We start from the raw sequence: 22651 nt of genomic DNA on the forward strand, positions 1-22651 counted from the left end.
CGTGGAGGGGAGGAACCACGCTCTCCTAGCCTCAGTCCTGAAGGCTTGTTAAGCCCCTGTTCCCTGCCTTTCAGGCTCGACCGCCATGCATGGCTCTGTGTGCAGCTGGGTCAGACCTCACCAGGTCTGCATATAGAAGGTGAAGATAGGCGTGACCCGCTTTTTTGGCCACTGACTTGCCTTGATAAATTACTCTGTCTTTCTAGACCTTGGTTCCCAATCCACAGGATGAGATGACTTGAAAAGACTAGCTAACTTTTCAAAGGACTAGATGACTCGAAAGGACTAGATAAACTTCCAAGTCCACGCCAACTTGCACATTCTAGGCCCCAAATTCAACGGACCTCAAAACAACAGCTGCAACCAATTCTGTGAACCAGTGAGACGAAGATGTTACACAGATGGCGACTGAGTCTCAGAATTAACGCTCCTCCCCTGGTTCTTAGGGATACGGTTTTTACAAGATAAGGGCAAAAAAAGAAAAAAATGATCCTGATACACAGAATGTTCCAATCTGATTCTTTCCACCTGACTATGAACAAATTGAGTTCAGTTTGCAACTAACTGTCATTCAGTGACTACTTACTGAGTGCTCCTAAGCAGCAGGCAGTCTGCAGGCGGAGTGGAAAATGAGAGAGAGATGGGGGCAAAGAGAGGCACAGAGACAGCCCCAGGGAAGCCCACAGGTGGGAAAGCCATCCGGGCTGGAAGGGTTAAGGAAGTCTTCAGGGAGGAGGTGGTCCAGCAAACTTGTTCCTTAGATATTAGTTTTTATTTCACACACGCTTGTTGAGCCATTACTCCGTGCCATGCCCTGTATAATACGAAGGCTCTGAGGATAGAGTGACGAATAAGACACGAGGCCAGGGGCCTCGGCAGCAAGGAGCTCCCAAGTGGATCGCGACAGCGTGCAACAGAGGTGATTAAAGACTTCTATAATCGGAGGAGGGACACCGACCCTCCCAGGGAGCGGCTTGGGAAGGCTCCTAGGAGAAAGGGGCCGGGCTAACCTTGTGCTTAGAGGACGGACAGGGTCGATCAAGGCAGAGAGCGACCGGACAGGCGTTCTTGGCAAAGCCAGCTGCATGAGGGAAGGCCTGGTGGTGGGAGGGGGCACGGCGGACCCAGAGGGTGAGGAGTAATTCGGTATTTCCGAAGATGAACGGGTGTGAGTGGAAAGTGACAAGATGAGAAGTGGGGAGGCCTGTTTGTGAAGATCTGAGTGATCAGCGAGCACGTGCACGGATGCTCTGGGGAAGCAAATACAATGCAGAGAAGATTAATGTCATTAAAATTAAAAGCAGAGGGCCGGCCCGGTGGTGCAGCGGTTAAGTGCTCACATTTGCTTCAGCGGCCCCAGGGTTTGCAGGTTCGGATCCCGGGTGCGGACAGGGCACCGCTCACCAAGCCATGCTGTGGTAGGTGTCCCACACATAAAGTAGAGGAGGATGGGCATGGATGTTAGCTAAGGGCCAGTCTTCCTCAGCAAAAGGAGGAGGATTGGCAGCAGGAGTTAGCTCAGGGCTAATCTTCCTCAAAAAAAAAAAAAAATTAAAAATAACAGGTAAAAACAACAGGCAAAGATACCACAGGGAAGACAAGACGTGGACATTGGAAGCCTCGTATTTCCCGCACAATGATCATCTGTAACATGTGATTTAACAATTCATATTTGAAAAAAGGGGAGGAAATGGGATTTATATGTATTGAACAATTGGATTTTCCATTTTCTCCTAAAGCATAATTTACTCCTGTCCCGGAAAACCACAATCCACAGATGAGCAGAACAAACGAGACAAAACTATAAACACGCTCCCCCAAAGGACGGTCAGCAGACACCGACTTCTTCAGGACAAGCTCCGGCTGATGTCATGGTGAAGTCAGATAAAATTACTCATCGCTGCTCCGTTAACCAAAGACAAAGCGGGGAAACCCTGGGAAGGTCGTGAAAACTGTGTTGATTACAAATGATTCCAGGCACAGCCACCGTCCCAGGCACCTTTTGCCCATGCTGTAGTGAGAAAACAAAGGAGACATTCTTCTGGAAGCTGCTCTGTCTTTGCTCATCCTCTGGTTTATGGCCTATATCCTCATCCAGGCCCAGAATCATGGAGCAGAACAGCATCTCAGGGGTCCGGCTCGGCCACCCTCTGCTCTACCCAGAGGATGCAAACTTGCCAGCACATGTTCTTGATCTGATTCAAGCACCTCGAGTCTTGCCCCGTTGCCCTCACCCACCCTACTACTTTATACGGGGCCTCTTGAGAGCCCGCAGCGGGCTCTGCAGGCCCCCTAGGTATGTCTAGGCAGAGCCCCGCAGGTGGGCATCGCTGCTCCTCACAAGCCCCCTCCCATCTCTGCCTCTTTCTCCCGGTGGGCTCGGCGCAAACCGTCTTCCTCTGGCTCTCTCTCCGGGCCCCTCACCCTCCTTCTCTCCCTCCTCTGAACTCACTCCAGTTTTTCAATGGTTAAAGAAAGGCGATGGGGTTTGAGTCTGCAACAGCAGAAATGTAGAACCCAAAAGAGAGAGGACAGCCCAGCTCTGTCGGCCACACTAACCTCCTCATACGGTCACCGTGAGGGTAAGATGTACAGCCACCCAGCGTGGGGTTTCGTTTGCGGGAAGCGCTGTGTACCGTGGGACTAGTCTTTTACTTCCTCCTCTTCCATCCTTGGGAACCGGTCCTTTGCTATAAGCAGCAGAGGACCAAACCCCAAGGCGTCTGCTCTTGTCCGAAGCAATACGTTTCATGAAGCATCTACACAGTCAGACACCGGGCAGCAATGGTCAGAGTCTGTACCCGTCCACAGAGGAAACAGGATAAGGATCCGAAGAGAGTTCAAAGAAAAGGCGAGTGATGGGAAGCTGGGGGAGGGAGACGACCCTCACTCATGGCCAAATCCAGCTAACGGTGCCACCATCTCCGGCTTGCGTCCTGGCAGGGGGCCGGAGGCTGCCAGTCAGCCCTCTGGACAGGCGCTGAAGGGCTGTGTTCCCAGGAGCCTCAGTCTGAGCTGAAACACCACGTGCCTCAGGTCTGGCTCTGGCTCTAGGGGGACGAAAGGACAGCCCAGCGCCAGGCCCTAGAGGGCTCCGGGACAGAGGTGGGAGGAGGCTTTGTCCCCCTGAGTAAGAGCATCCACGCAGATGCATTGCAGGCTCTCTATCTCCCTGACAGTCTGAGCGCCTCCAGTCTCTTCGCTCGTGCCCTCGGCTTCCTGCGTCCTCGGCAGCACCTTGGTCGATATGCTCAGAAGAGGAAGAGCACAGAGGAGACAGATGATGTCCCCGTGCATCAGAGGGCCCTTCTGGAAGGCAAGCCTCTGCCTCCCGGAGCAGAAGCGTAGACGTGGGGAGAGCGGCACAGGTGTACAAAGAGTCAGCACGTGATGAAACTTGAATGTTGTGAAAAGACCGTCTCAGGGGACCGTGAGTCAGCCTCCGGGCAGTCTGCATTCTCTCCCCAGAGAAGACGCTGTTCCTACAGAGAGATGACCTCAGGTCTGCGGCCAGCTGGCTCGCCCCTCATGACCTGTGCTGCCTGGGCAAATTTCTTAACCACTCAGAGTCTCCGTTTCTCTATGTGTGGAGCAGAGAGGTATCGGGACGATGAAGCGACATAACTTAAAATTCTTACAGTACCCGGGTGACCAGCCCCCGGTTTGCCTGAGTCTGAGAGATGCCCAGGACGTGGGACCTTCAGTGCTGCACCCAGGACAGATCCAGGCAGCCAGGCCGGCTGGTCAGCCCAGCAGTGCCTGACGTCTGGAGGTGACCTCTTACTGTAGCCACCACCTGGGGGCTTCCTGTCTGCAGAGCAGATCTGCAGGTTCTGCGTGTTCTAGCTCATTTATCTACAGAACCAGCCTCCCAGGCAGGTAATGGTCATCTCAGGTTAAGAGAGGAGGAAACCAAGGAACAGGATTTGAACCCAAGCAGTTGATTCCATGCTAGACAACCTTTTCTTTTTCAATTACTATTTCTTATTTTTTAAAATCTTTTTTATCTTTATTGATTTTATCTTATTCTTATTTATTTATTATTTATTTATTTATTTTTATGTTTTTGAGGAAGATTAGCCCTGAGCTAACTGCTGACAATCCTCCTCTTTTTGCTGAGGAAGACTGGCCCTGAGCTAACATCCATGCCCATCTTCCTCTACTTTACACATGGGACGCCTACCACAGCATGGCTTTTGCCAAGCGGTGCCATGTCCACACCCAGGATCCAAACCAGTGAACCTCGTGCCGTCGAAGCAGATCGTGTGCACTTAACTGCTGTGCCACCGGGCCAGCCCCTATTCTTATTTGTTTTTATAACTGGTTTATAACATTATATAAACTTCAGGTGTTCATCATTATATTTCGATTTCTGTGTAGATTACGTCATGTTCACCACCCAGAGACTAATTACCATCCATCACCACACACATGTGCCTAATTGCCCCCGTCGCCCTCCTCCCTCCCCCCTTCCCCTCTGGTAACCACCAATCCAATCTCTGTCTCTAAGTGTTTGTTGTTGTTTTTACCTTCTAGTTATAACTGAGATCATACGGTATTTAACTTTCTCCCTCTGACTTATTTCACTCAGCATAATACCCTCAAGGTCCATCCGTGTTGTCACAAATGGCCGGATTTCATCATTTCTTATGGCTGAGTAGTATTCCATTATGTATAAATACCACATCTTCTTTATCCATTCATCCCTTGATGGGCACCTAGGTTGCTTCCATGTCTTCGTCGTTGTGAATAATGCTGCGGTGAACACAGGGGTGCACGTATCTTTATGCCTTTGTGGTTTCAAGTTCTTTGGATAAATATCCAGCAGTGGGATAGCTGGATCGTATGGTATTTCTATTCTTAAGTTTTTGAGGAATCTCTAGACTGTTTTCCATAGTGGCTGCATCAGTTTGCATTCCCACCAGCAGTGTATGAGGGTTCCCTTCTCTCCACATCCTCTCCAATACTTGTTATTTCTTGTCTTGTTAATTATAGCCATTCTGAGGGCCTGAGGTGATATCTCATTGTAGTTCTGAATTTCCCTAATAATTTAGTGATGTTGAAGATCTTTTTTTTTTTTTTTTTTTTTTGCTGAGGTAGATTTGCCCTGAGCTAACATCTGTGCCAATCTACCTCTATTTTGTATGTGGGTCACCACCACACCATGGTCACCGACGAGTGGTATAGTCTGTGACCAGGAACCAAACCCAGGCCGCCGAAGCAGAGCATGCTGAACTTAACCACGAGGCTGGCCCCAACGTTGACCATCTTTTCATGTGCCTGTGGGCCATTTGCATATCTTCTTTGGGAAAAGTCTGTTCAGATCCTCTGACCATTTTTCAATTGTTTGTTTCTTTGTTGTTGAGATGTATGAGTTCTTTGTAAATTTGGGATATTAACCCCTTATCTGGTACATGGATTGCAATTATTTTCTCCCAGTTGTTAGGTTTCTTTCCATTTTGTTGATCATTTCCTTTGCCATGCAAAAGATTTTACTCTGATGTAGTCCCATTTGTTCATTTTTTCTTTTGTTTCCCTTGCCTGGTCGGACGTGGTATTTTGAAAATGTGCTGCTAAGACTGATGTCAAAGAGCATACTGCCTATGTTTTCTTCTAAAAGTTTCATTCGAGTCTTTAATCCGTTTTGAGTTAATTTTTGTGCATGGTGTAAGACAATGGTCTACACTTTCATTCTTTTGCACATGGCTGTCCAGTTTTTCCAACACCATTTATTGAAGAGCCTTTCCTTTCTCCATTGTATGTTCTTGGCTCCCTTGTTGAAAATTAGCTGTTCATACATGTGTGGGTTTATTTCTGAGCTTTCAATTCTGTTCCATTGATCTGTGTGTCTGTTTTTGTACCAGTACCATGCTGTTTTGATTGCTATAGCTTTATAGTATATTTTGAAGTCAAGGATTGTGATGCCTCCAGCTTTGTTCTTTTTTCTCAGGATTGCTCTGGCTATTTGGGGTCTTTTCTTGTTCTATATAAATTTTAGGATTCTTTGTTCTATTTCCATGATGAATGTCATTGGGATTCTGATAGGGATTGCATTGAATCTGTAGATTGCCTTAGGTAATATGAACATTTTACCTATGTTTATTATTCCAACACATGAGCATGGAATCTCTTTCCGTTTCTCTATGTCATTATCCATTTCTTTCAGTAATGTCTTATAGTTTTCAGTGTACAGGTCTTTCACCTCTTTGGTTAAATTTATTTCTGGATATTTTATTCTTTTTGTTATTATTGTAAATGGGATTGTAATCTTGAGTTCTCTTTCCGTTAGTTCATCATTAGAGTACAGAAATGCAACTGATTTTTGTAAGTTGATTTTGTATCCTGCAACTTTGCTGTAGTTGTTGATTATTTCTAATAGTTTTCTGATGGATTCTTTAGGGTTTTCTACATATAATCATGTCATCCACAAACAGTGAGAGTGTCACTTCTTCCTTTCCAATTTAGATCCCTTTTATTTCTTTTTCTTGCCTAATTGCTGTGGCCAAAACCTCCAGTACTGGTTGAATAGGAGTGGTGATAGTGGGCAGCCTTGTCTTGTTCCTGTTCTTGGAGGGGTGGCTATCAGTTTTTCACTGTTAAGTATGATGTTGGCTGTGAGTTTGTGATATATGGTCTTTTTTATCTTGAGGTACTTTTCCTTCTATACCCACTTTACTGAGAGTTTTTATCATAAATGGATGTTGGATCTTGTCAAATGCTTTCTCTGTGTCTATTGAGATGATCATGTGATTTCTATTCCTCATTTTGTTAATGTGATGTATCATGTTGATTGACTTGTGAATGTTGAACCATCCCTGCGTCCCTGGTATAAATCCCACTTGATCATGGTGTATGATCCTTTTAATGTATTGCTGTATTTAGCTTGCCAATATTTTGTTGAGGATTTTTGCATCTATGTTCATCAGCGATATTGTCCTGTAATTTTCCTTCTTTTTTAAAGATTTTATTTTTCTTTTTCTCCCCAAAGCCCCCCGGTACATAGTTGTGTATTTTTAGTTGTGGGTCCTTCTAGTTGTGGCATGTGGCATGCTGTCTCAGCATGGCTTGATGAGCAGTGCCATGTCTGTGCCCAGGACCCAAACTGGTGAAATCCTGGGCCACGGAAGCAGAGTGTGCGGACCCAACCACTCGGCCACTGTGCCCGCCCCTGTAATTTTCCTTCTTTGTGCTGTCCTTGTCTGGTTTTGGTATCAGGGCGATGTTGGCCTCGTAGAATGAGCAAGGAAGCATTCTGTCTTCTTCAATTTTTTGGAATAGTTTGCAAAAGATAGGTATTAAATCTTTGAATATTTGGTAATATTCTCCAGAGAAGCCACCTGGTCCTGGACTTTTGTGTTTTGGGAGGTTTTTGATTACTGTTTCAATCTCTTTACTTGTGATTGATCTATTCAGATTCTCTATTTGTTCTTGACTCAGTTTTGGGAGGTTGTATGAGTCTAAGAATTCATTTGTTTCTTCTAGATTTTCCAGTTTGTTGGAATATAATTTTTCATAGTATTCTCTTTGTATTTCTGAGGTGTCCACTGTAATTCCTCCCCTTTCACTTCTGGTTTTATTTATTTGAGGCTTCACTCTTTCTTTCTGGGTGAGTCTAGCTAAAGTTTTGTCAATTTCTTTTATCTTTTCAAAGAACAAGCTCTTAGTTTCATTGATTTTTCTATTTGATTTTAGTCTCTATTTCACTTATTTCCACTCTGATTTTTGTTATTTCCTTCCTTCTATGGATTCTGGGCTTTGTTTTTTCTTCTTTTTCCAGTCCTTTTAGGTGCACTGTTGGATTGTTTACTTGAGATTTTTCTTGTTTGTTGAGGTAGGCCTGTATTGCTATAAACTTCTCTTTTAGTACCCCTTTTCTGTATTCTATAAATTTGGCATGTCGTATTTCCATTTTCATTCGTCTCCACATATTTTTTGACTTCTCCTTTGATTTCTTTGTTGACTCAATAGTTGTTTAGTAGCACTTTGTTTAAGCTCCATGTAGTTGTAGCTTTTCCAGTGTTCTTTTTGTAGTTGATTTCCAGTTTCATTCTGTTGTAGCCAGAAAAGATAACTTGGTATTATTTCAATCTTAATAAATTTATTGACATTTGTTTTTGTGACCTAATGTGTGGTCAGTCCTGGAGAATGTTCCATGTGCATTTGAAAAGAATGTGTAGTCTGTGGTTTTTGGATGGAATGTTCTGTATATATCTACTAAGTCTGTCTGCTCTAATGTGTCGCTTGAGGCTAGTGTTTCCTTCTTGATCCTCTGTTTGGATGATCTATCAGTTTATGTGAAGTCCCCTACTATTATTGCGTTACTGTCTGTTTCTCCTTTCATGTCTGTCAATAATTGCTTTATCTATTTAGGTGATCCTATATTGGGTGCTTAGATATTTACAAGTGTTATATCCTCTTGTTGGATTGTTGCCTTTATCACCATGTAGTACCCTTCTTTGTCTCTTGTTACAGTTTTTGTTTTAAAGTCTGTTTTGTTTGATATAAGTATTCCTATCCCAGCTTACTTTTCATTGCCATTTGCGTAGAGTATCTTTGTCCATGCCTTCATTTTCAGTTTGTGAGTGTCTTTAGGTCTGAGTGTGTCCTTTGTATGCAGCATATACATGGGTCTGGTTTTTTAATCCAGTCAGCCACACTATGCCTTTTGATTGAAGCATTTAGTCCATTGACAGTTAAAGTAGATACTGATAAGTTTGTACTTATTGCCAGCTTGTTCCTTTTTTTCTGGGTGTTTTAGTAGTTCTTCTCTGTTCCTTTATTCTTCTCTTGCTCTCTTCCCTTGTGGTTTGATGGCTTTCTTTAGTGTTATGGCTGGGTTTCTTTCTCTTAATTTTTTTTGTGTATTTATTATAGGTTTTTGGTTTGTGATTATCATGAGGTTCATATATAATAACTTATGTATATAGCAATCTATATTGAGTTGATGGTCTCTTTAGTTTGATCTCTTTCTAAAAGCTCCACTCTTTTGCTCCCCTCCTGCTACATTTTATATTTTTGATATCATATTTGACCTCTTTTTTGTGTGTATCCATTAATCTCTTATCATGGAAATAGATAATTTTAGTACTTTTGTCTTTTGACCTTCAGATTATCTTCATGGGTGGTTGATCTGTTGCTATCTTTGCTGTATATTTGCCTTTACCAGTGATTTTTTTTTTTGATGTTTTTCTTATTCCTATTTGTAGTCTTTTCTTTTCCATTTAAATAAGTCCCTTTAGTGTTTCTTGTAAGGCTGGTTTCTTGGTGATAAACTTCCATAGTTTTTGCTTGTCTTAGAAACTATTTCTCCTTCCATTCTGAATGATAACGTTGCAGGGGAGAGTATTTCTTGGCTGTAGATTTTTTCCTTTCAGCTCTTTAAATATACGGTGCCACTCCCTTCTAGCCTGTAAGGGTTTTGCTGAGAAGTCAGCTGATAGCCTTATGGGGTTTCTTTTGTATGTCACTTGTTGCCTTTCTCTTGCGGCTTTTAGGATTCTCTCTTTATCTTTAATTTTGGACATTTTTAATTACAGTGTATCTTGGTGTGGGCCTCTTTGGGTTTATCTTCTTTGGTGCTCTCTGTGCTTCCTGTACTTGGATGTCTGTTTCCTTCCTTAGATTAGGAAAGTTTTCAGCTATTATTTCTTTGAGTAGATTCTCTGCCCCTTTGTCTCTCTCTTCTCCTCCTGGGATGCCTATAATATGGATGTTAGTGCTCTTGATATTGCCCCAGAGGTCCCTTAGTCCATCCTCATTCTTTTAAATTCCTTTTTCTTTTTTCTGTTCAGCTTGGGTGATTTCCTCTAGTCTTTTGTCCAGCTTACTGATCCATTCTTCTGCATCATCTACTCTGCTCTCAATTCCCTCTGGTGAATTTTTCGTTTCCATTATTGTATTCTTCAGTTCTGATTGGTTCTTTTTTATATCTTCCAATTCTTTGTTGACGTTCTCACTGAATTCATCCATTTTTCTCCCAAGATCAGTGAGCATTATGACTTATGAGTATTAGTTTGTAGTCTTTATCAGGCAGATTGTTTATCTCTGTTTCATTTAGTTGTCTTTCTGAGGATTTGTCCTCTTCCCTTATTTGGAACATATTCCTTGTCTCCTCGTTTTGCCTACTTCTCTGTGCTTACATCTGTGTTTTAGGCAGATCAGCTATGTCACTCGATCTTGGAGAAGTGGCCTGATGGATGAGACGCCTTATGAAGACCGTGGCTAGAATGTGGATTTTTCCTCTCCAGAAAGAATTTCTGCCTCTTCCCCCTCAGTCAGGACTGTCCCTTGTTGTGGGGGTTCTTTTTATCCAGTTTTCAGTTCTCTCTCAGGGGTGATTGTTCCAAGGGTAGTTGCAAATTTGTTGTGTCCATGGGAGGAAGTGGGTTCAGTGTCTGCCTATGCCGCCATCTTCCCAGAAATCCATGCCATACAGTCTGAATCAACATGCTGTGCCTTCTTCCCTCAAACATATTAGCACTAACCATGTCTCAGGCACTGTCCTAAGTACTTATACTATGTTCATGTATTTATTTCTTACAGTGGCCCTATTACTTCTGTTATGGAAGAAAAAGAAAGGAAGGCTCACTAGGGAGAGTGGGAGGGACGCATCAAGCGCTAACTGCACAATCGCTGAACCTGTGATGTGAAGATACGGTGACCAACGGGTTCTGGTTTTAGCACCAAAACCTGCATCCCAGGAGCCCAGGACAAACCAGGGTGGTTGGTCACCCCATATAAAGGGCTAGTACACAGCAGCTGGTGCAGGCAAGCTAAAAACCCAAACAGGTAACTCAAGCAAGAGGAGATACAACTGGCAAATAAAAATAATGATACATGCTCAACCTTCCTAGTTAAATGTAACAATGAGGTTCAATGTGTAACAAATGAATAAACATTTCAAATAATATTAATAACGACAGTCAGCCCACAGGCTTTGGGAAACTGTACACTCATCTTTTGTTGGTGGCGTTGATGAAAGCATTGGATGAATTACTGTGCAGTTATTAAACAGATGAAGTTTGTGTAGCAACATAGAAACACTTAGTGTATGAGGCTAAGTAAGAACAGCTGAGTTCAGAACCAGGCCCACGCTGTGTTTACCACAACATAATGCTGCTGCACAAACGTCACCAGGGCCTGGAAAAGGACTTGGAAAAATAAAAACATCTGAAGTGTTCAGGGGAAAAACTGTAGTGACTTTTTTCTCCCCTTTTCCCCTGATTTCCATTGTTGCTGCTTCTTTTGTTTTGTAACAAATGCAAAGAAAGGGCAACACCCACTTTGACCCACTTTTCTGTCTTTATTGGGCCTGCGGCTCAGTGTCAGCTCTGCCTGTCCTCACTCCCTGGGTGACTCCAGGCTGAGCACATCTCCTTCCTCCACACCCCTCGGCTCTTGTTTCCTCTGTCCTGTGGCCCTCATCAGGCTCCACCACTAACTGGGTTGTACTTTGGGGCCTGAAGGGAGAGAACCATGGCCCATCCCCCTTTGTGTTCACTCCACGTGTCTGACAGCCGATTGCCACTAAAGAAATATTGGTTGAATTCCACCCTTTGATTTCCTCTTTCTAGTTTCTCTGTCTGCAAGAGGCAGATGTGAAAATGGAAGCCTGGGTGAGGTTTAAAAGTCCTGAAATGTCTCAAAGCTGTTGGAAGAGAGATGATGAGGTGGGGGATTTTCTGGGTAATTTAGAGGTCCTCACAGGGGAGGCTGGAAAGACAAAGGCAAAATACCAGTCAGTTCTGAGGAAGCTCCACAGACCCACAGGTGTGCATGCTGGGACCTTGCAGAGGATGGAAACTTCCGGGGTTGGAAGTGACCTCAGACACAAGAGTTCGACCTCTCATTGTATAGATGGAGGAACTGAGGTCAGTGAGGGGGCAACAGACCCGTAGAGACTTAGTCACAGCGCTTGCTCAGCCCTGTGGCCCTTCCACGTCTCCACGGGCCAGCTTCATCAACAGCAGCTGCTGTCCTTCTGGCCTGCCAAGGTACCGGAAATTTCCATCCTCCGTGAGTCAGTCGTTCCCTTTGGGAGTGGCATTTTGATCTGAGGAGGGTGTACTAAATATTAGTTCAATTTCCTGAAAGGGGGTAACTCAGGAACCCATTGTGGGCCGTCATTGTCTCAGGCTGGGTCACTTAGTCTAAAGATCTAGCCTTAAACCAGGCCTTGGTGGAGATGCGAGAAAAGATGGATGGCTTTTTATGGAGAGCAAGGGGCTCAGGAAAGAATCCCAGAGTAGTTGGACTTGGATGGTTGAGGGGTGGGATGAAGGTAGTGAGAGCCAGACCATGGTAGCAGGTGTAAGAAAACAGGGTGAAGGGCCGGCCCAGTGGCACAGTGGTTAAGTGTGCATGTTCGGCTTTGGTGACCCAGGGTTTGCCTGTTCAGATCCCAGGTGTGGACATGGCACCACTTGGCAAGCCATGCTGTGGTAGGCATCCTACACATAAAGTAGAGGAAGATGGGCACGGGTGTTAGCTCAGGGCCAGTCTTCCTCAGCAAAAAAGAGGAGGACTGGCAGCAGATGTTAGCTCAGGGCTAATCTTCCTAAAGAGAAAAAAAAAAAACAAAGAAAGAAAGAAAACGGGGCGGTCAGAAGGAGAACGTCCCAGGGGCCTCTTCCATGGATGAACCCACAATCCTCTTGAGAGCTGGTTCCCTCAACCATAAAATCAGATAATGACACCTGCCATCTCTACCAGTTATTGTGAGGATCAGAGGAGATGAGGTCACAGCACTTTACAGCTGGCAGAAGCCATCTCATGCCCTCTGGGTAAAGGGGCGGCTGGGCCAGAGAAGAGAGGTGTCCAGCCCAACGTCACCTGGCACGTCAGGGCCAAAGCGGTGGCTACAGCACCATCTTCTCCCTCCAGTCCAAGTGTCTGATGATGGATACGACAGTTGTTTGATAACTGCAAAAGTGATAATGATGCTCGTTGAACTCAGGCAATCATCCTAAGTGGCCAAGATTTTATGACCCCCTGATGAACAGCTGAGCTTTGAACAAGAGCGCTCAGAAATCACCCATCTGAGAGCTGCCTCCTCCGCTCCCAGGTCCCAGACTTCCACCCTCCCACTCTATCCTAGACTGGACAGCATTTCCCACTCTTTGGGTGTGAGGGCCCAGCCCTCGCTGGCACAGCACACAGACCCCCAGGACACACTGTGGGAAGTGGAGCACAGGAGGGCAGGGAAGCCCAAAGTGAAAGAAGGGCTGGGTGTTGGTGCAAAAACAGAGGGGAAAGCACCTCCCGGACCACTAAAATGACCATCACTGCCTATGGGCAGGCCTCCCATGAACGAAAACCCACTGAATCTTCTCAAGAACTCCGTGAATCCCCATTTTACAGAAGAGGAAACCAAGACACGCTGTGGTTAAGTAACTTGTCGCAATTCTCACAGCTAAGACCTACTTGAGCCAAGATTTGACCCTGGGCTTGAGGATGCCAAGAGACCCTGAACTTTACCGTCACAATCTGGTGACACTAAAGTTCCAGCGAGATGCCCATCGCCGACGTTGTGTCATCTGGCAAAAACAGAGCTAAAGGAGGTGGCGAAAGCCTGGTCCCACCCCCAGCTCGGCTATTAATGCTCTGACTAAACCAGCCAGGCATTGAGACTGTCTCTGGATCTTAGCTTGCAGTCAAGTGGGGCAGGTGGGGGTAGCAGTGGGTGAATCTAAGAGCGCCTGCAGCTCCAATGTGAAAAATCTTCCTGTTAAATCAAGAGTTTTCCCAACACCATGATGTGGTCCTCTGCTTAGGTCAGCAGAGAGAAAACGGAGAGGAAGTCTGAGGCTTCCAAACTGGAGAAAAGTGGTTTTGCCAAATATTTTCAAAGATGAAGAGAACTCGTCAAAAACAATGGAGGCATTTTCTTTCGTTTCCAAAGGAAATGATTCAACTTCAGCAAAGGTCACTAATGAAAGAGTTGAGTTCGTTCACGTTACAAACATCAGCGATTCCGCAATCTTCTCGGCCAGCTGGAGAGAGGGCCTGGGCTTCTGCTCTGTGTGTGTGTGCGCGTGTGAGTGCACATGTGTGTGTGTGTGTGTTCCTTCTTCAGGCTTCTTCTCAAAACTACCTTTCTTTTTAAGACGATGGTTTTCAAATCTGGTTGCATTAGAATCACCTAGAAAACTTTAAAAAGATAGCCAATGACTGGCCCTCCTTCCAGGCAACTGAATGGAGATCACACTTCAAGGTCTAGGCATCAGGATTGTTTGCAAACAGAAGTCTGCCCCAGCAGCTCTCGTGAGCCATCAGGGTCAGAGACCCAGTGACTCTCACATTTTAGCCCTCGGCATAACCTGGAGAGCATGTTACAGACTGATGGCTCCGGTCTCTTATTCTGTAGGTCTGGGGCGGGGTCTGGGGTGAGGCTCAATAACTCACGTTTCTAACAAGTTCACAGGGAATGATGCTGCCAGCCTCAACCCGCTCTGAGAACCGCTGTTGTAAACCGCGTCTGGCGTTCTAGAGCCTCTCGCGTTCGGTGGAGCAGAGGTGCTCAGCCCTGGCTGCACGTTGGAGTCCTTCAGGGACATCCCGATGCGCCAGCAGCACCTCAAACCACCTGGATCATGACCTCTTGGGGTGGGACAAGTCTTTTTCAAAGCTCCTCGGGGAATTCGGACATGCTGCTAGGCAGAGATCCACTGCCATCGACACACACGCAGGCACATGAGCTCACACTCACAATCACGAGCGAGACTGGAAACGCTTATTCCTATTTCACATGGAGGAAAGTGAGGATCAGAAGGACTAAGGCCAGGCAGCTGGAAGGCAGAGAGGCTGGGATTTGAATCCAGACCCCCGACTCCTCGTCCCACGCTCTTTCTTTCTACACTACACACAGCCTGTCTCACACCTGCCAACTTGGAGCAGCCTGAGACCCAGAACAAGCAAGGTAATCGGTGTGGGACTGAGATGGGAGCCAGCCTAAGGAGACAGGGCCATCAGCAAGGCACTCAGCCTAACAAGATTGGCCCTAACCCATCGGCAGGCTGGGAGAATCAGACAGAGGCCTCCAAGAACCACATTCCGCAGCCTCTGGACTCTCCCGGGCTCAAGCATGTGCCCAAGCACCCAGGAGTTCACTGAAGGTGACCCTGGCCCCATCAGCATAGTAAGATGATACCCAGGGGTGGAGAGCCAGCGTGCTCATGAACCACGCGTCGTGTGTAGTAGTAGCTATGTGACAGCGCAGCCGTGAGCACAGCCCCCCTACCTGCTGTGATGAAAGACACAGCCCCTGCCCCAGCCTGATAAAAACCCCGCAGTGTGGCTATTCAGAGAACCACTCGCCTCTCTCTCTCTCTTCTTCCCTTTCCACGATTGGCTACCTTATGCACAAGCTAATAAAATTTCTATCTTCTCACTCTTGCTCATTATCTCTCAATTTCTATCCTGGGGGACGACAAGGACCCAATGCACTTGTAACAGGGCGATGGTTCTGGTCACAGGAAAGCAAAGAAGGAGAGCAGAGTATGCCATCCTGAAGTATGCCTCTTTGGCATAAGGATTATCTTGACCCCATCGTTTTTAAGAAACCACAGACACTGGAAAATATCGGAAACCGGGGTACAATTTGTCTTTTTGTGAAGGAAATGTACGGTTATAAGGAAATCTCCATTTGTAAGGGTGTCTCCCTCTCTGCTCCAGGAAGAGAAGCATGACTCTCAATCTCCAGAATTTCTTTATCCCTGGGGAAGGCACAGACTTAAGTGTCCACAACCACCTTACCCTTGTTACTGGGCAGTGGCTTACACACCTGACTGCATGTCGCCTCACCTGAAGTGCCACTAAGGCCTGAGTCCACTGAATTATTATTATGACTTTATTGGTTTGGGGTGTGACCTGGGAACCAGGACTTCCAAAAATTTCCCCTTAAAAAATATCTCTTTTAGGGGCTGGCCCCATGGCCAAGCGGTTAAGTTTGCGCGCTCCACTTTGGCGGCCCAGGGTTTCGCTGGTTCAGATCCTGGGTGCAGACGTGGCACCGCTCATCAGGCCATGCTGAGGTGGTGTCCCACATGCCACAACTAGAAGGACCCACAACTAAAAATATACACAACTATGTACCTGGGGGCTTTGGGGAGAAAAAGGAAAAATAAGATCTTTAAAAAAAATCTCTTTCATATATATGTATATTTCATACACATACACACATACATGCATTTAATACAATAGGGTCATACTAATGTACAGACAATTTATTTTTAAATTTGAATGTTTTTACTTTATTAAGTAAGATTATTCTACAGTTTTATATGCCAGTAGGTACTCACTGACAGGATTATTTTAATCCGCTATTTAGACATTTTAAATGTATTATTACATTTAGTCTAAACTGTACATTTAGTACATTTTATATGTATCTTAGATATTTAAATATCTAAAGAGTATTTCATATTGTGAATTTACAATAGTTTATTTAACGTCATTCTATTGTTAGATACACAGGTTCTTTAACTTTTTCACTATCATAAATAACACTCTAATAAACAATTCATTACATAATTTACTTTGTGCCCATCAATAATTATTTCCTGAGAATCAGTGGTTATCATCACATTAAACTTTGTCAACATGGGGAGAAGATGGCATTTCAATGTCGTGACTTTCAGTTCCTTTTTAAACAACCATTTAGTGGTGGAGCTGAGCATTCGCATACACTCACAGCTGTATTATGTTTTGTTTCAGCAACTTATGGTCTTTTCTCTGAAGCGTCTCTGAGTCCTTTGTCCTCTGCATCCAGAGCGGACGGAAGCTGGTTTTATGGACATTCCCTGCTCCTGACGAAGATGTTTGCTCTGGTCTTTTTTCAGAGGCTGATGACCGCGTTTTGGATTGACGTTCTAGGCCTTCTTCGACAGCACCTTGACGTACCTTCGGACCTGGCATTGAAACCGGCAGGGAGTTAGTCATCGATGACTAAGTAGCCAGGAACTAAAAGTTTTTTCCTTTTTGCAATTACTGACTATAGCTTTTAGCTGTTTAACCCACCCATTGTTAACTGTGCTGTTTAGGCAATATGCAGTCTCACTCCCACTAGGCTCCTATAGATAAGATTTCCCTGGAGCCTGGGTCACCACGGCAATGGGTGTGTGAGCTGTTTTTCAGGAATTAGAACCCCTTGTCCACTTCAGGCTGGCTGAGATCACCAACCCAGCAAGTGGGCCCACACAGATGTTGGATAGACTTCAAGAGGCTAAAAACTCCACCTTCAGATCATGCTAACGCCGCCATTCTGTGAACATGGGTCCTGTGAAGAGGCATGAAGTCTGACTACACTTGCGCAGACCATCAATGACCTCACCTCTCCTCACCTCCAATCACCCATCTCCACATTTCAGACCACCTTGCCCCCATCCCATAAATACCCCTGAGTCCCTATTTTCAGGGAAGGGGATTTGAGGTTCATGCTCCTGCTTCCTCACGTGGCTGCCCTGTGATTAAACCCTCTCTCTGCTGCAATCTCATCATCTCAGTGTTTGGCTTTCAGGGCAGCGGGCAAAGACGAACCTGGTGTGGTAACAGCATTCCACTGGTGGGCTGCTTCTGGGAGCGCCCGAAGATGCTGGAAGCTGGAGCCCACTGCAACACTGGAGCGACTCAAACAGGAACAGGAAAAACAGAAAGGAAGTCCTTCCTCCCCTCCTCCCCCTCTTCACTTTCTCTCTAATGCCTCCTTTTGGCAAAACCTAAAAGGATCTGGCAAGGGATGTGGGAAATGTAGTTTGCAGAGTCCCCACCCCAGCTCCATTAGGCAGCAAATATTAGGGTGGATCCACGAGCAGCATATAGAAGGGTGAGACTAAAGGGCACAGGCCCCTTGGGAAATGACTCACCTGGGTTTTATCTCCCGTCCCTCTCTCTGTGCTCGTGACCCTCTGTGTTCCCCTCACGAGAATCATTCATTCCTGGTGCTGCTGGGCTCCCCTGGGTACGATCCGCCTCATTGTCACTGGGATGCTTTTGTCATAAGTGGCCCACTCACACACGCTCTCTCACAGCCTATTCACTTCCTGGTTTTGGAAGAAGATTCTATCAAGCCCTGCCAACTTGCCGGTAACTCCAGATGGCAAAACAACCTGCGCCAAACGGGAAGTGAAACGTTATTCCCACCATACCTACAGGACACAATGAGACTGAACTTGCCCTTTGGAGAATTCTCATATAATAACTTCCTGACTTCCTGTCACCAGAACGTCATGTCGCACACAACTATGGCTTCCCTCGTCCCGCTGAGCCTTTGTGTTATGGTCATTCTAGCCACAGGACACGGCCACCCTGTAGCCAAGAGCAGTAGGAATGTGCTGACCAGCCTTGGGTTCATCTGGAGGGGAGGTGCTCATCTGGTTCTCCTCCAGGACATGCGCTGGGTTTGCTCCTTCAGGAAGGAGACTGAGGTCATAAACCCAGTGGCTTTCCAGTCCACCTGCTTCTCACGTGCGCCAATTCCATCTTTCCTACTCCTCATTCTGTCCCGCTGACCCCCACTCTGTGTTGCAGCAGACCGCCCTGGAGATCCAGAAACCAGAGATGCCAGGGAGCAGGTGGCGCCACTCAGAGCACCACAGCCAGCTTCACACGTAGATCTCTGGGGGAGTTCACCGGATGAGCAGTCTGGGAACCGACTCCAGTATCTGAAAAGTCTCCGCAAGGACACAGCTTCCCACCAGCAGAAGTGGAGAGACCCCAGTCCTGCCACATCCATGAGGGAGACCCAAGGAAAAGGTAATGGAGACTTAACTCGGTGACCTTGTGCCTCCTTCCCTGCCCTTGCACGTTTTCTTCTCCCCTCGCCCCTGGGAATCATCTCGCAGCCTGCCTTCTCAACCCTCCTACTCTGTATTGCTCATTCACTGTTGTTGACCCTTCGCTTCAGATTCCTTTCCTGTCTTTTGCTTTCTCCTTGAGACTCAACCTTGGATCTTCCTCCACTTCCATGCCTACCTCACCCGGGACTAGCTCACCAAGACCCGTTCAGCTACACTAGAATCTCCCCTCTGGAACCCTCACCTCCGTTCACTGGGGCCACTCTGACCTGCAGAGCGACCTCTTCCTCAAGTGCTTTCATTCATTCCCTTTCCACAGATTTGCCCTGCTTGACTCACACAGGGGTGTTCTCTGACTGTTCAAGGCCCTGCTGGAGGAGCTGGAGGGGTGGTTTTGAAGGAGGAGGATTTGTCTGGGCAGGAGAGAGCTCCATTTTTCACCATCATCTGTCTTCCCTCCCCCCAGCAGGAAGTGATGGGAACAGCAGGAAACGCCACAGCAGAGCCATGACCCCCCAGCCCGCCCATCCACCACCCGTCTCAGCAGCCAGCCAAGGGCTCTTGTAGGCGGCTATGATGAGCAAAAGCTGAGGTTCCAGGGCACCAGGGGCCTCGTTTCAGCACTGAGACCCTCTGCCCAGAAGACGTGTTCTTCTTCCAGACTGCCAAGCACCTGCAGGAGCCGTTACCGTCAACAGACACTCATTGGTCCTTTGGTTTTTCTCTGATGCCTCCACTGGAAGCGGCCAGGTAGACTCTGCTCTGGGTTTGTTATGAAAACAGTCGTAGAAACCTCCACGCAACAAATTCTGTTCAGAATTCAGTGCCAGAGAAAGTCTGTTCTTGCCTCAAGAAGGTGTGCTTCTGCTCTGTTAATAAAAAGAAGGATGAGATACCCGTCTTTGCTCTCCCTGGGGTAGACTGAACCGGGAGTAATGACAGAATGGGAGGGACTCCAGCACCAGCTTCACGGTCTATTCAGAGTCCCCGGGCAGGGTCTCCTTCTGTGCTTGTGAACAGAGCCCCCCATCACCATCACTGCCTCTTCCGTTGAGGTTGGCTCCAGGCTCTGTGCAGGACAAATGATTACGGGGAATACTAAAGCACAAAGAACCTCGACATCAGCAGGGTGTGAAAAGGGGAGGAGAGAGGCTCCCATTATCGGTGCTCCCTGTTTGTTGGCTTAGCCATTAACCAAACAAACCACGCATGAGTGCGTGAGCGAACCGAAGAACGGACGCATGAGTCTGTATCTGTAAGGCCAATTTTCTCCAAGCTTACGCTCTGCCTGGGGTGGAATGACATACTTCCTGCCCTGGTTTAGCCACCTCAGGCCACCCAAGGCTCCACCATGCGCTCAACGCTGGTCGTTTAGGCCCTTGGCCCCATTGCCCCTCCTCCATGCTCTGTCCTCTGTGGCAGGAGGCTGGGACGTTGCCCACTGCGCTTAGATTCTGCTCGCTGGTTTGATTCTGTCCTGGGGGCCATGGCGGGTTATTGAAAGGCAGGCAGGAAGGGAAGTCCTTCCTAGTCTTTGTTCCTGCAGCCGTGGTGGGGAGGGGGTACTCCTGGGTCCCTGCTGGGGCTGCGGCCATACTGGCAGTGGGCGTGTCAGCAGTGTCTACAGCAAGGTCATATGGCAGGCAGTTTTCCAGAGCTGCGACACCATCTCGTATTCCCGCCAGTAATACATGAAGGTTCTAATTTTCTCTGTGGCTACAGTTTGACAGCGACTTGACTTACGGGTACCTAACATGCCCTGAATGTGAGATATTTTCACTGAAAGCCCAAGACCAGAATCAGCACTGAGACGAGGTCCCGAGGATCTCGCCTCCAGGGCATGCGGCCCTGGAGGTCCGTTTCTCTGGCCTCCACACAAACTGTGGGAATGTAAATGGCCACGCTCATTTCCACGTGCAATTTCCAATTATGAAATGTCAGCTTACAGAACGTCCTTGGGGAGGACGTTTATAATAAACATTGGCTGGTTTTTATTTTGTCCTTTGAGCATTTAAACTCTTCCTATATTTGGAGAACACTGTCCCCTAGGAGGTGGAATCTGAAAATGCCACCCCTTGCTTCCCCAGGACCCCTGGAATCGCCCAGTGATGTGGACTTGGAGGAGGAGCTGGTGCTGTGCAGGGTCCACGCTTCCGCCGGGAGGCAGCAGGCTCCGGGAGCACCGTCAGGAATGGCTCTGATTGCTTTCCATGTGGCCGTGTTTTCCTGTCTTCCATGCTGGGTACACTCACACTAGACACGAGGTTTCAAATCAGAAGCTTGCTGGCGGAAGTTGGATGGCACATGTGTTTGCATAGCCTGCGTGGTTGTGGAAAGACTGGGAGGTTTCACTAAAAAAAAAAAAATCCAGATTTTCAGCTCATCTGACAAATCAGCAGCCCTGGCAGCCCTGGGCCGGCGTTCCACACATGGCACCACTTGGTTGGAGCCAGTAGTGCCAAGGGGTGTGGTCTGAACGGGTGTGAACTCTTCAGGGGGCCAACTGCCTTACCTCCCTGCTCCTCTTCACTCATTTGCTTCCCCTGTCCAGCCCCGAGGAGACGACTAAGGTGGCGGGAAGTCCCAGGGCTCCTTCCCGGCTCTTGGTGCAGCACTGCCCGGCCTCGGGGTGAACTGCCACCAGGCACTCCCCTGGGGTCTTCATTGCGCTGTCTTTCTTTAGAACAGTGGTCCCCAAATTTGGCCAGACATTAGAATCACCTGTGCATTCTTTTTTGTTTTTTAAATTCCAAAGCCCAGCCACACCTCAAACCCATTAAACCACAATCTCTGAGGGGGGACACCCGCAGTTGGGTGCTGGTCGATGCTTAACAACAGGCTCTCTGCGGGGGGAATGGGGGGAGCCCCGATCGGTAGCTCGGTTTCTGTGATGTGACTATTCCCATCAGGGTTGATTTCGCCACCGAGCTTTCACTGAATTCAGAGTTGGGAAGAGATGCTCAGTAGCAAAACATTACATACTATTTTCACCATGCAGAGAAAAACAGACATAATCTTCAGAATATAGATAATAGCTAAATATAGTAAGATAATTTGTAGGTGATGAGTTTTAGAATATTTATTTCCTTTATTTTTAATGGAATTTATTTAACTGTATGTTTATATATAATTTAATTTTAAATAACAGCTACCTTAAATATTTGGCTCAACAAATTTTCTGAAATTTTAAAAATCAGCTCCTGTGAGCTGGGGCAAGCTGGCTCCAGCCCATTATGGGGACAACCATCAGTGTTTTCTTAAAGTTCCCAGTTGATCCCAAAGTGTATATAAATTGGGGATCTGCTGCTTTAGAACAGTGGTCCTCAAACTTGAACATGCATCGGGGTCACCCAGAGGCCCCAGTACAAAGCCAGTTGCTGTCCCCCCACCCCGCCCCAGTTTCTGACTCATTAGGTCCAGCTTAGGGTGGGACCCAGGAACTCATCCCTCTGTCAAGCCCCAGGAGATGCTAATGCTGCTGTCCAGGGACCACATTTCGATTAAAAATATACCCGCCTCAGTCCCTGGTGAACTTCCTTCCTCAGGATGGTCCAGGCTTGGTTGAAGTCAGTCTGTGCTAACCCATTCCAACAGGGAGCAAATCCCACCCAGAGGACGGACGCCTGGGGGCAGCGCTCTGATCTCGCAGACACCCCGGGAGCTTCTGCATCCCCTGCAACAGTCTGTGCATCCTCACAGCCCCCTCCCTGGTCACACACGTGCCCCTTACTTTCCCAGGGCCAAAGGTAAGTGGGTGGGGGTGGGGAGCAAGCAGCAAAGCTACTGCCCTGAGGCCACTGCCATCTCCCTGGGGGCGGTCTCATGTGCGTGACTTCTGTCACCATGGAGATGGACGTGCT

Source organism: Equus asinus, chromosome 2 (genome assembly GCF_041296235.1).
Source record: "Equus asinus isolate D_3611 breed Donkey chromosome 2, EquAss-T2T_v2, whole genome shotgun sequence".
Lineage (NCBI taxonomy): Eukaryota > Metazoa > Chordata > Mammalia > Perissodactyla > Equidae > Equus > Equus asinus.